This window comes from Pseudorca crassidens, chromosome 18 (genome assembly GCF_039906515.1).
Source record: "Pseudorca crassidens isolate mPseCra1 chromosome 18, mPseCra1.hap1, whole genome shotgun sequence".
NCBI classification, from domain to species: Eukaryota; Metazoa; Chordata; class Mammalia; order Artiodactyla; family Delphinidae; genus Pseudorca; species Pseudorca crassidens.
In genome coordinates this window covers 77,060,714-77,072,987 of record NC_090313.1, presented here as the reverse complement: position 1 = coordinate 77,072,987, position 12,274 = coordinate 77,060,714, and the positions used below count along the sequence as shown (strand labels likewise).

The window sequence follows — 12,274 nt, the reverse complement described above, 5'->3', positions numbered from 1 at the left end:
AGACCAAAGTCCACGGAGGGGACAGGCCTGCCTTGGGAAAGATAGGCCTGCAATTCGATCAGAAACTTACAGTCAAGTCTGATTTTATCATTAGACTTAAGTTGACACTAGCCAGTTAACATTTAACATTAGCCTTTAGAATACGTCAAGTCTAAGACATTCGAAAAGAAGAAGCTTCTAAATAAACAGGGACTCCTTTCCGAGATCACACGCCCATTCAGACATACACAGAACTGCACACAAACCTCTATAATGAGCCACTCTTCTCGGGCCCATACATGTATGTATGTTGACACAAAACACCCGGGGCTAGATGAAAATCCAGACACATTTGGGATCTACCACTGGGCTAATGGCCATTATAATAACATATCATTTTTATTGTAAATAATTTGGGAGGAGTCACGTGGTTAAGCACCTTGGATAAAAAAGTGATGAGCTACCTGTCCTGTCCCTTGGCTTTTATTTCCAACCAAAGGGAAGTGGTGACCAAATACCACCTAACAGTCAACCTAAAGGAGACAGACCCTGAGAAAAAGGCTCAGAACATACTTTGCTAAGGACCTGTCAGTGCTTCTGCTTCACCAGGATTTGCCATGAGACAGAATATTTTCAAGACTTATTGCTTAGCCTTTTAAACGTATGTACATATAAATACGATGGCTGTCACTTCAAGGAGAAGGTTACACAGCTTTTGAGACAAGCATTCTCCTGCAAAAGGCAAGAAACTGTGTATATCAGAAAGGGATTGTATCTGTTGGGTGATGAGCTCTCCTGGCCGAAGGAACGAGAAATCTGGGGCTTCGATCGAGGGCAATTCAGAAGGTCCAGCCATGACTCCCCAGAATACGCCTGCCTGAATAGACAGAGTGCTCCTAGATTAGTGCATTTAGACCAAAGAAAGATGGAGGTACTTCTACAGCATCAATACAGGTATCATGGGCTTTCTACCTCATGCAGTATTCACAGCATTTGAGGAGTGGACACAGATGTGCTTTCAAGGGGCAGGAAGTCAGTAAGCAGGAGAAACCATTAAGCAGCTTCCAATGGAATTTATTAAAAACAGAATCCGTAGGCATGGGACTTCCCTGGTGGCGCAGTGGTTAAGAATCCGCCTGCCGATGCAGGGGATACGGGTTCGAGCCCTGGTCCGGGAAGATCCCACATGCCGCGGAGCAACTGAGCCCGTGTGCCACAACTACTGAGCCTGCACTCTAGAGCCCACGTGCCACAACTGCTGAGCCCTTGTGCCACAACTACTGAAGGCCGCGCGCCTAGAGCCCGTGCTCCACAACAAGAGAAGCCACGACGATGAGAAGCCCACGCACTGCAACGAAGAGTAACCCTGCTCGCCGCAACTAGAGAAAGCCTGCGTGCAGCAACAAAGACCCAACGCGGCCAAAAATAAATAAATGAATAAATTTATTTAAAAAAAAAAAGAATCCGTAGGCACTATGCATTCTTAGAAATATACCATGATATAACTAACATGACACCAGGATACACATGAGAGCATGGTCCAGGAGGCTGCAGTGATCAGGCACTTGCATCTACGTAGGAAGCTGGGGAGAAACACACACATCCTCCAAGGAAATGTCACAGCAGTTTAAAAGGAACTATTTCCTTCTAATGCATTTTATAAAATAGCTTATGGAACAAACTTCAAAAATCAGTAATGCCACCAAAAGCCCATCTAGCCTCCCAGACTGGCATTTCCTGGTATTTACAGGTCTGCAGTTAGGGAACAGAGGCTCACCTACTATCTGTCCAAGTATTTAAAAGTTATAAATATTAAAAGTTATAACTCAACCAACAGTTAAATAAAATGGTCTATCCATTGCCTTGTCAAATAGAGCTTCATAACAGGAGAACAGAAAAGATGTGTAGAGTTATGATTTTTATATTTTGAACTCAAGTCCAAAAATCACTATTTAGGTTTTCATCAGCAAGCCATTTACAGAATTTGTGTTCTTCGACAATTATTGTCTAAGGGATTAAAAATAAAATGTAAGTGTAGTTGAAGTATGAAAATTTTAAATATATATGATGAAGAGTACATGAAGAAATTAAATTATTTTAATATACATTTTCCCAAAAAGTTAGCTTTATTATATTAAAATTGACTATTAAAATGTAAAGGCAAGATATAAGTTATAGTTAATTAAGATCAAAATTTTAATCCAAAATAAATTAAGTAAAGCTGAAAATCATGTTCCCTCCAAAATTTCATTAAATATTATCACAAAGGATAATATATATACATATATATAAAACATATACCATATTTATACAAATAAAGCTATCGCAGGTCTAGTGTTTCATGCCCATCTAGCTGCTAATGTAAAGAGTTGATAAATACTCACACGTATGTATACAGCGAAACACATATATACACATACGTGTTAATATTGTAGAATACTCCTGCATTAGGGACGGCAAGTCTAGCCTTGACCACATCTATGGGGGCTCCGGAACCTCCCAGGATCCCGAGGACAGGTGTCTGGGATGGTCACAGGTGTGAGTACCTGTCAGAGCCCCCAGCGAGGGGTAGGGTGTGCGGTTGGGAAGAGGATCTGGGGCCCCGCGTGTCCACTGGGTTCCTCCGCCCAGCGTGCACCTGTGCATTCGCAATGCGTCAGGATCGTGGCGGGGAACGAAGGATGTGCGCACCCTTGGCAAGTGATGCTCTGTTACACAAAACCCATCGCACGCTCGCTGAGAGGACGCCTTTGTTAAGTTAGGTGTCTTTTATCAAAATACTTCATCCACCCCCAACCCCTGGCCCTCGATCCCTCCTGTTAATCTGGAGCAAGGTCCATCTCCAAAGTCAGCGGCAGTGCCCCCAGCATGCATGCATTAGAATGTAAAAAGTGGATTCCCTGGGGCTTGAACCATGTCGGCGCAAGAACACGTCATACTTACGCCAGAGCTGAGCACGGGTCCGACTCAGTAGTGCGGGGTGAACTTTCACGCGTTCACGGGTGCGCAGGAGGGACGCGTAGCCTCCACTGCTCAGGTCTGCGTGGACACCGCCTAAGCCAGCTCTGGCGCCAGAACTGTAAAGCGGCCCCGTGTTTCATTTTGAATTTTCTAGTAGCTGCATTAAAAAATAAAAAGAAAGAGGTAAAATTAATTTCAATAGCTTGTTTTCTTTAAGCCAATACATCCAAGATATTGTTTTAACGTGTGCTCAATATAAAAATTATTCATGAGATGTTTTACGTTCTTTTTTTAAAAATCAAACTAAGACTTCAAAATCCGGCGGTAATTTTACACTGACAGTACATCTCGATTCAGATGTCCGTATCTCAAAAGCCCGGTAGTCACAAGCGGCTAGTGTCACATATTGGACAGCACGGCTGAGGCTTCTACTTCCCACACCCATTTTACTAGAACAAAGGAGCACAAAAATCTTTGAGCAGATAATGACGGCTGTCATTCATTAAGCATTTACTTTACCAGATACCATAATAAGCATGTTATACTAATTCTCTCATCTAGTTCACCCCCAGATACTATTTCTTTGCATATTTTAAAGATCAGGAAACAGACAAGACTTGAGTAGTGGTTCCTTGATCAAGGAAGAAGATCTCAAGTCCGAGAGCCCTCGCTCCAGAGCCATGGACGCCACCAGGATAGGACAGCCCCAGAGCTCTCTGCTGCACCCAGATTCCCCAGACGCATTCCACAGAAAGGGAATCAGGAGGCACGGAGTTCATTTCAATGTCTTTGCCCAATACTGACTCATTTGCATGAGCTCCATTTAGGATTTTCCCTCTTGGGCTGCGCCCACCAAACACAAATGCCACTGCTCGCCTCCAGTGCAGGGGCCAAGAGAAATTCCACGTGAGGGCTCATTTGTTCCTAGGGAAGACAGCCAAGCAGGTTGAGAAATTACCTCCTGTTTAAATGCAGGAATAATGAACTTGGCATAAGGACAGAGCTAGTTGTTAAGCTTGTCTTAATCAGACATCTTGGACGTGCAGCAGAATTTCTGTCAGGTCTAGGTATCATGCCAATGTTGAAAAATTGGGCAAACTTTGCAGGTTAGATCACTGTCCGGGTAGCATCCGTCAGCGCGGAGTCCTCTAGATAGGTAGTGCAAATCGACAAGGTTCACAAAGGAGAAGGATTTCAACTCTCCTGCTCCCTCAAGATATTGGGAAGTGAGGTGGGCTAGGTGTCTGTTAATAACACTGAACAAAAAACCTGTAGAGTCAGGATTTTTTTTCATGTAAAGAATGCATTTAATTCCTATAGTTTTACAATATAGTTGGAAATCAGGAAGACATGCCTCCAGCTTTGTTCTTTTTTCTCAAGATTGCTTTGGCTATTGGGGGTCTTTTGTGGTTCATACAAATTTTAGGATTGTCGGTGGGCAAAAATTTCTTAAACAGGGCACAAAAAGAAGTAGCCATGATAGAAAAGATTAATAAGTTCATCTTCATTAAAATTAAGAACTTCTGGGAGTTCCCTGGCAGTCCAGTGGTTAGGACTCGGTGCTCTCACAGCTGCGGCTTGGGTTCAACCCCTGGTCAGGGAAGTAAGATCCCACAAGCTGCACAGTGTGGCAAAAAAAAAAAAAAAAAAATTAAGAACTTCTGTTCAAATAAGACAACATTGAAAGCAAAAAGGCAAGTCACAGATGGGGAGGAGATATTTGCAGTCCATATGTCTGATGAAGTACTCATTTCAGACTCTTCAAAGAACTACAAAATAATAGTAAAACTCAATCCAATTTTATTTCATTTTTACTTGATCAAATGAGGAAAAGACTCAAACAGGAAGTTAACAAATATCCAAACAGACAGAAAGTACTAAAAAGATGTTGAACATCATGTATAGTCATCACGACAGCACAAATTAAAGCCACAGTGAGATCACTACGTCCCTACCTGAATGGCTAAAATTAAAACGACTGACAGAACCAAGTGAGAGGGTGTGAAGCAAATAAAATGTGGTTATATTGCTAGTGGAGTATTAATGGAGGCAACCACTCTGGAGAGCTGCTTGCCGTTCTACGAAAACAGATGTATGTACCATGATCCAGCATCTCCATCTGTATGCGTCTACCCAACATAAATGAGTTCCTAGATCCAAAAGACACGGGCAAGAATGTTCGTAGCAGCTTTACTCATAACACCCTGGAACGGGAAAATCCAAATGCCTATCAGAAGAAGAACGGATAAATTCAAAAATAAATAAATTAATTAAAGGGATATTAAAGAATGGAGCAGCACACAGCAGCGAGGCGAAAAGACAAACTATGATGAACGCATCCACATGGATGACGTCCACAGATATTGTGTTAAACCGAAGGAATCATAACTGAAAATGTCTATGCTCTGTTATCCATTTCTATGAAGGTCAAGGACAGGCCACAGTCAACTATGGTGAAAGAAAAGGAATAGCAGCTAAACTTTGCAGCGGTGGGAGCACTGACTAACAGAGACAAGAGAGAACTTTCTGGAACGCTGATAACTTTCTATATCTTCATCTGGGTCGTCGATGAATGAGTATATACATGTTTAAAAATTACACCTGAAACTAACACAACATTGTAAACCAACTATACTCCAATTAAAATTTTTAAAAAATACAATAAAACTAAAAATTCACCAAGATGTACGCTTAGGATGTGTGCACCATATTGTTTGTAAGTTATGCATTGACTTTTAAAAATTAAAGGAGGAGGAGAAGTGAGAGCAACACATTCCCCTCAGAACTGCGAAACCAAGCTCCTGCCCTAGCGACAGAGTGGTACTAATCTAAAACCAAGAAACCTACTTAGTAAGGGGAACATCACGCTCAGTAGCAAGCACCCCTAATTGCCTGCAAGTGTGAGAATACACTGCTAGTTAGGTTCGTAGTGTGAGATGGAAGAACGAACAGCTTTGAGTTTTGATCCCCCCCATCCTGTAAGTGATGGTTTTGCCCGTCATATCTGTTTGGCTTCTGACTCAGTTAGTTTGCTTTTGATTGAAAACATCAGAAAATCCAACTCCAACTGGCCTCCCTAAAGGAAAGCCCTAAGGTCTTCTGGGTTGTTTGACCCGTTGCACCGAGGTATCCCACCGTTCCATCTCACCTCTGTACCACCAGAGGGATGCATGGGGTGAGACAGTTGCAGGGGAGGCTACTTTCTTCCTCATCCTTGTGGGCAGAATTGCTACTGGAAGATCTCCCAGAATAGTAAGGAAGAATTTCCCCAGAACCTCCAGCAAATCACTTCTCGTGAGAAGTGAGACTTGGCCCAAGTTTTGTCCTAGTTCCATCTAAACCAAGTGCTGGCTGGAGGAGGGAAGGATCAGTGAGATTGCAAAGATGGGTTTGGTCTAAGGAGTACCAACCCTAGGACTGAGGATGAGCTGGATAGTGGGGAAAAAAATCAGGGTGCTGCTTAGAAAGAGAAAGGGGGCCTAGAAAAGGGATGTTGGGTTGACCACCAGTGATATTCAATACCGTTCCCTCAACAAGATTTTAAGCACCTAGGTATCAGGGAATGTGTTTATCCCCACAATATTGTACTGTCTGGGGACCATGAAAGACAGATGAGACAGGGGTGTGTAGGACCTCAGAGTTTCACACGTCAGAGGAATAGCAGCTGATGCCATCAGCTAATAGTCCAGAGATGTGGCTAGGGCTCCCAAGAGCACCCCAAAGTTTAGAAGAGTTTGGAAGACAACAGCTCCCACTGGACAGAGCCTTGTCCATATCAAGCCTGTAGACAATGAGCTAGAAGAGAAGTCACAGCCAATCAAGGAGAACCGCATAACCTGCAACAGACAGTCAACTAAGAAGACTGCATCTTTTTCTCTCCCTTCTCCCTGCCCTCCCAGTAAGGGATCTGGAATGGGGTAGAAGGAGAGAACAAAAGTCTAGCTTGGAGTTGGAGTAGGGGTATGAATTGAACATGAGCTTGAAGCTTAAAAATGAACAAGTCAGTGATTACATAGGTGTATACATTTTTTATAACATATTTTAATCAGGTTGTCTTTTTACTGTTGAGTTGTAAGAGTTCTTTATATATTCTGGATACAAGCCCCTTGTCAGATATGACTTGCAAATATTTCCTCCCATTCTATGGGTTTTCTTTTCATTCTTTTGATGGTGTGCTTTGAAAATACAATAGTTTTTGATTTTGATGAAGTTCAATTTATCTATTTTTTTTCTTTTGTTGCTTGTGTTTTGGGTGTCATATCTAAGCAACCAACGCCTAACTCATGGTAATGAATATTTACTCCTGAGTTTGCTTCAGGGTGTTTCAGTTCTTACATGTAAGTCTGCGATATGGTTTGAGTTAACTTTTGTATATGGTATAAGGTAAAAGTCAAATTTTATTTTAATGTGGATATCCAATTGTCCCAACACCATTTGTTGGAAAGAGTATTCTTTTCTCATTAAATGGTCTTGGCACCCTTGTAAAAAATCGATCGACAAAAATGGCAGTGTGGGAAGACAGGGAGTTAGCATCTCCCCACAACTAGGGCGCCTGCCAGCTGCTGGTGGGGGACCCTGACGCCCAAGGAGACGGGAGGAACCCCCAAGTGAACCAGTAGGACTAGGGGAACTGAGGGGGGAGGAGAAGTAGAGGCCAGTCAGGGTCAGTGCCCCTGAGGCCGGGGAGATCAGGAGAGGCAGGACGGGGGGCCCTCCCGGACGGAGGAGCAAGAGAGGAGAGGAGGGCATCTGCCCCTCCCACTCGAGCCCAGGAAGCCTGCTGGGCTCCCAGGTGAGGTCCCCTGCCCTCTGGGACCAGGGGTGGGGGGCACACCTGGGCCCCTTCTGTTCCTTGAGCCTAAGCCCCACCCCCCATGGCCCCCAGGGCCTTTTCCAGCCCCGTGGGTCCTGAGCATTGGCCCCGCCCACTGCCCAAACCTCACCCGTGCTTAGGCCCCGCCCTCCACAGCCAAGGGCTTTCCCCCCCTTTTTTTTTTTTTCTCTTTTTCCTCCTCCCCTTTTTTTAGTATTGTGGTAGTGTTGTACCTTCTGGTTGTTGATTCATGTGTATTTTTATTTTTATATTCTTTCTAAGACATCTGTTAGTTTCCTAGTCTAATTTTATTTTTTACCTTGTTATTGTTCTCTTTTTTTTTTTTTTTTTTTTGCCACCCCACGTGGCTTGTGGGATCTGGGTTCATACACCAGGGGCTGGGCCAAAGCTCCTGTGGTGTGAGTTCAATGTTGGAATCACTGGACTAACAGAGAACCTCAGACCCCAGGGAATATTCATCAGAGTGAGATCTCCAGGAGGTCCTCATCTCAGCACCAAGACCCAGCTCTACCCAACAGCCTACAAACTCCAGTGTTGGAAGCCTCAGGCCAAACAACCAGTAAGACAGGAACACAATCCCACTCATAAAAAAAAAAAAAAAAGAGACGGCAAAAAAATATGTCACAGGTGGAGGAGCAAGGTAAAAACCTATAAGACCAAATAAATGAAGAGGAAATAGGCAATCTACCTGAAAAAGAATTCAGAATAATGATAATAAAGATGATCCAGGGGGCTTCCCTGGTGGCTCAGTGGTTGAGAGTCCGCCTGCCGATGCAGGGGACGCAGGTTCCTGCCCTGGTCTGGGAAGATCCCACATGCCCACGGAGTGGCTGGGCCCGTGAGCCATGGCCACTGAGCCTGCGCGTCTGGAGCCTGTGATCCGCAACGGGATAGGCCACAACAGTGAGAGGCCCGCGTACCGCAAAAAAAAAAAAAAAAAAAAAAGATGATCCAGAATCTCAGAAATAGAATGGAGGCACGGACTGAGAAAATACAAGAAATGTTTAACAAAGATCTAGAAGAACTAAAGAACAAAGAAACAGAGATAAACAACACAATAAGTGAAATGAAAATTACACTAGAAGGAATGAATAACAGAATAAGAGAGGCAGAAGAATGAATAAGTGAGCTGGAAGACAAAATGGTGGAAGTAACTGCCAAGGAACAGAATAAAGAAAAAAGAATGAAAAGAATTGAAGACAATCTCAGAGACCTCTGGGACAACACTAAATGCACCAACATTTGAATTATAGGCGTCCCAGAGGAAGAAGAGAAAAAGAAAGGGTCTGAGAAAATATTTGAAGAGATTATAGTCAAAAACTTCCCTAACATGGGAAAGGAAATAGTCACCCAAGTCCAGGAAGCACAGAGAGTTCCATAAAGGATAAACCCTAGGAAAAACACACCAAGACACATATTAATCAAACTAACAAAAATTAAAGTCAAAGAAAAAATATTAAAAGAAGCAAGGGAAAAACAAAAAATAATATACAAAGGAATCCCCATAAGGTTATCAGCTGATTTTTCAGCAGAAACTCTAAAGGCCAGAAGGGAGTGGGAGGAAATATTGAAAGTGATGAAAGAGAAAAACCTACAACCAAGATTACTCTACCCAGCAAGGATCTCATTCAGATTCAACAGAGAAATCAAAAGCTTTTCAGACAAGCAAAAGCTAAGAGAATTCAGCACTACCAAACCAGTTTTACAAATGCTAAAGAAACTTCTCTAGGCAGGAAACACAAGAGATGAAAAAGACCCACAAAAACAAACCCAAAACAATTAAGAAAATGGTAATAGGAACATATATATCTATAATAACCTTGAATGTAAATGGATTAAATGCCCCAACCAAAAGACACAGACTGGCTGAATGGATACAAAAACAAGACCCATATATACGCCATCTACAAGAGACCCATTTCAGACCTAGGGACACATACAGACTGAAGGTGAACAGATGGAAAAAGGTATTCCATGCAAATGGAAATCAAAAGAAAGCTGGAGTAGCAATACTCATATCTGATAAAATAGACTTTAAAATAAAGACTGTTACAAGAAATAAGGAGGGACACTATATAATGATCAAAGGATCAATCCAAGAAGATATAACAATTATAAGTGTTTATGCACCCAACATGGGAGCACCTCAATGCATAAGGCAAACGCTAACAATCATGAAAGGAGAAATCGACAGTAACACAATAATTATAGGGGACTTTCACACGCCATTTACACCAATGAACAGATCATCCAAACAGAAAATAAATAAGGAAACACAAGCTTTAAATGACACAATAGACCAGACAGATTTAATTTATATTTATAGAACATTCCACACAAAAGTGGCAGAATACACTTTCTTCTTAAGTGCACATGGAACATTCTCGAGAAAAGATCACATCTTGGGTCACAAATCAAGCCTCAGAAAATTTAAGAAAATTGAAATCACATCAAGCATCTTTACTGACCATGATGCTGTGAGATTGGAAATCAATTACAGGAAAAAAACTGTAAAAAAAAGCAAATACATGGAGGCTAAACAGTGCACTACTAAATAACCAAGAGATCACTGAAGAAATCAAAGAACAAATTAAAAAATACATAGAAACAAATGACAACAAAAACACAACGACCCAAAAGGTATGGGATGCAGCAAAAGCAGTTCTAAGAGGGACGTTTATAGCAATTCAATCTCACCTCAAGAAACAAGAAACATCTCAAATAAATAATCTAACCTTACACTTAAAACAACTGAGAAAGCAGAACAAAGAAAACCCAAAGTCAGTAGAAGGAAAGAAATCATAAAGATCAGAGCAGAAATAAATGAAACAGAAACAAAGAAAACAACAGCAAAGATCAATAAAACTAAAACCTGGTTCTTTGAGAAGATAAACAAAATTGATAAACCTGTAGCCAGACTCATCAAGAAAAAATGGGAGAGGATGCAAATCAATAAAATTAGAAATGAAAAAGGAGAAATCGGGGCTTCCCTGGTGGTGCAGTGGTTGAGAGTCCACCTGCCGATGCAGGGGACGCGGGTTCGTGCCCCGGTCCAGGAAGATCCCACATGCCGCGGAGCAGCTGCACCCATGAGCCATGGCCACTGAGCCTGCACGTCCAGAGCCTGTGCTCCGCAACGGGAGAGGCCACAACAGTGAAAGGCCCACGTACTGCAAAAAAAAAAAAAAAAAAGAAAAAGGAGAAATCACAACTGACACTGCAGAAATACAAAGGATTATAAGAGACTACTACAAACAACTATATGCCAATAAAATGGACAACCATGAAGAAATGGACAAATTCTTGGAAAGGTACAATTTTCCAAGACTGAACCAGGAAGAATTAGAAAATATAAACAGACCTATCACAGGTAATGAAATTGAAACTGTAATTAAAAATCTTCCAACAAACAAAAGTCCAGGACCAGATGGCTTCACAGGCGAATTCTATCAAACATTTACAGAAGAGCTAATACCGAGCCTCCTCAAACTCTTCCAAAAAATTGCAGAGGGAGAAACACTCCCAAATTCCTTCTACAAAACCACCATCGCCCTGATACCAAAACCAGGAAAAGATATCACAAAAAAAGAAAATTATAGACCAATAATATCACTGATGAACATAGATGCAAAAATCCTGAACAAAATACTAGCAAACAGAATCCAACAACACATTAAAAGGATCATATACCATGATCAACATCAAGTGGGATTTATCCCAGGGATGCAAGGATTCTTCAATATATGCAAATCAATCAATGTGATACACCACATTAACAAATTAAGGAATAAAAACCATATGATCATCTCAATAGATGCAGAAAAAGCTTTTGACAAAATTCAACACCCATTTATGATAAAAACTCTCCAGAAAATGGGCATAGAGGGAACTACCTCAACATAATAAAGGCCATATATGACAAACCCACAGCAAGCATCACACTCAATGGTGAAAAACTGAAAGCATTTCCACTAGGATCAGGAACAAGACAAGGATGTCCACTCTCGCCACTCTTATTCAACATAGTTTTGGAATTCCTAGCCATGGCAATCAGAAAAGAAAAAGAAATAAAAGGAATACAAATTGGAAAAGAAAAAGTAAAACTGTCACTGTTTGAGGATGACATGATACTGTACATAGAAAATCCTAAAGATGCCACCTGAAAACTACTAGAACTAATCAATGAATTTGGTAAGGTTGCAGGATACAAAATTAATGCACAGAAATCTCTGGCATTCCTATACACCAACAACAAAAAATCAGAAGAAGAAATTAAGGAAACACTCCCATTTACCATTGCAACAAAAGGAATAAAACACCTCGGAATAAACCCGCCTAAGGAGGCAAAAGACTTGTACTCAGAAAACTGTAAAACAATGATGGAAGAAATCAAAGATGACATAAACAGATGGAGAAATATACCATGTTCTTGGATTGGAAGAAACAATATTGTGAAAATGGCTATACTACCAAAGCAATCTACAGATTCAATGCAATCCC

The 12,274-nt window shown here is 41.6% G+C and overlaps 1 long non-coding RNA gene across 1 annotated transcript; it reads right to left on the bottom strand.

Annotated features, from left to right (window-relative positions):
• Positions 1–1,497: 1,497 nt before the first annotated feature.
• LOC137211130 (uncharacterized) lies at positions 1,498–5,195 on the bottom strand. The gene is made up of 3 exons (XR_010936918.1): positions 5,041–5,195; positions 2,923–3,097; positions 1,498–1,562 (listed from the first exon to the last, which is right to left on the bottom strand). It is a non-coding gene; the product is annotated as an uncharacterized lncRNA (long non-coding RNA).
• Positions 5,196–12,274: the final 7,079 nt, after the last annotated feature.